This window comes from Camelus ferus, chromosome 6 (genome assembly GCF_009834535.1).
Source record: "Camelus ferus isolate YT-003-E chromosome 6, BCGSAC_Cfer_1.0, whole genome shotgun sequence".
NCBI classification, from domain to species: domain Eukaryota; kingdom Metazoa; phylum Chordata; class Mammalia; order Artiodactyla; family Camelidae; genus Camelus; species Camelus ferus.
The window spans coordinates 30,583,974-30,586,640 of NC_045701.1; positions in this window are offsets into that span (position 1 = coordinate 30,583,974).

Consider the following 2,667-nt stretch of genomic DNA (forward strand, 5'->3'; position numbering starts at 1 on the left):
ATATTTCTTCTCCTTTCTTCCCTTAACTGGTTGTAAAATCAAATGTATTAAACAATATATTGTTGTATTGTCCAATTTGTAAAATATAGAAATGTAACATATTTGACAATAACAGCACAAAGGAGGTGGGTGGGAGCAGACTGTATTGGATAAAGAAAGGATACTAGACAGTAACTCAAATGCACAAGAACAAATTAAGAGAATCTGAAATGGTAAGTAAGAAGGTTAATACAACAAGCTCTGTAAATATATACCTACCCTTTTCTTCTCTAAGTTTCTTCAAAAGACAAAATTATATAAAGTAATAATCATAACAAATACTGGGTTTCTAACATGCAGATATAATATGTGTAATAATAATAGCACAAAAAGGGGAAGGAAGAAATAGAGTTATATAGGTAATTTAAATGGGTAAATAATATGGTATATGAATTATATGTCAAAGATGCTATTAAAAATAATGAATTATATCCTTTAAAGATATGTTAAAATATTTATAGTCATTTACTCATTAATTCCACTTCTGAAAATTTACCCTAAAACAGTGGTCATAGAACCATGAAATGATTTTATATACAAGAATTTTTGCTTTAACAAAAATTTGGAAACAGTATAAGACCCAAAATAGTAGACATTTGTTGTCTTCCCAATATCCATTCCCCATCTTCCCACTTTTAAAGGTCACCCCAGCCATGTGCGTTAGGTAAGATAGATTTCACCCAAGCTGCAGTGTTCAAAGGGTGAGAAGGAGATAACTGGCTTCATCCTATCCATGTGTTCTAACATGCCTGGCCAACGTGATTGTTGGAAATGATTACTTAGCCATTTGAGGCCGATTATATAGGAGTAGAAATTTGCTGAGAGCTTCTGGGAAAGAAGCTCCCTCTTTTCCACCTGACATGAAAAACAAAGTATGTAGTCCATCATGGTGCTGGTTGACTCCTTGTGGTCACGAGAAAGTGAACCTCAGGATGAAGCTGAACCATAAAATGGCCTTATTATCATCACTGTGCTTCTGGTCATGCCTTACCTAAGTCTCTATTGCTCTGAATCTTTCAGTATTCAAGTCAATACATTTCTTCTATTACATAAGTCAATTTGAATTGGGAGTTCTGTTGCTTGTTACAAATTATACTAATGGTTAGATGCTAAGAGGAAAATGGTTAGACAAATTATGGTATATCCAGAAGATATAGTATTAAAATTATGTTTTCAAATGTTTAGTAACATGAAAAATTCTCATGATATAACATTAAGTGAAAGGAAAAAGAAGCAGAATGCCAAAATGAAAGAAGGATATTATGCTGATTTTTAAAAAAGTAACAATAGATGTGTATATACATCTGGAAAGAAGTATTATTGCATGTTAACAGCTGTTATCTTTGGGTAACGGGTTTATAGGCAATTTTGATTTTCTTCTACATATTTATGTTCCAAAATTTCTGCAATTAATATATATTATTCTTATCGTTTAAAAAGTGGAAAATAAAACAATTTACTTATATGTTATTGGTATAACTAGATAGACATTTTGGAAAAAAATGAATATTGAGTCTCACTTTCTGCAGAAAAATAATTATCCTAGGTGATTTTAAAATATTTTAATTTTTTATTTTATTTTATTTTATTTTATTTTATTTTATTGAAGTATAGTCAGTTTACAATGTTGTGTTAATTTCTGGTGTGCAGCATAGTGATTCATATATATATATATATATATTCCTTTTCATATTCTTTTTCATTATAGGCTATTACAAGATATTGAATATAGTTCCCTGTGCTATACAGTAGGACCTTGTTGTTTGTCTGTTTTATATATACTAGTTAGTATCTGTGAATCCTGAACTCCCAATTTATCCTTCCACCCTCCCCTTTCCCCACTAGTAACCATAAGTTTGTTTTCTATGGCTGTGAGTCTGTTTCTATTTTGTAAATAAGTTCATTTGTGACATTTTTTTTAGATTCCACATATAAAGTGTTTTTCATTCTCTTTCTGGCTTACCTCCCTTGGTATGACAATCTCCAGTTCCATTCATGTTGCTGCAAATAGCATTATTTTATTCTTTTTTATGGCTCAGTAGTATTCCATTGTATAAATGTGTGAGATACACACACACATACATATACATATACACATACACATACATACACAACTTCTTTATCCAATCATTTGTCAATGGACATTTAGGTTGCTTCCATGTCTTGGCTATTGTAAATAGTGCTGCTATGAACATTGGGGTGCATCTAGGAAATGTTAATTTTAAAAGTAAAAATATAGGAAAAGTGGAGTATAATTAAATTAAATGTGATTGAGGAATACCATATAATGAATCACCATATAATGAATATTTTTTCTCAAGCATACATAGTATTTTGTGTATTAAATATGTTACCAAAACATATGTGTGTCTCTCTCCCAGAAGAGAAATTATAATCTAAAAAAGAGAAACAATAGTTGAAGACTTCAATATCCCACTTTCAATAACAGATAGAACAACTAAACAGAAGACCAACAAAGATACAGAAGATTAGCATCAACTAGACCTAACAGATATCTTTGGAACACTCCACTCAACATCAGAATATACATTCTTCTCAAGTACATAGGGAATATTCTTCAGGGTAGACCCCACACTAGGTCATAGAACAAACCTCAATAAATTTAAA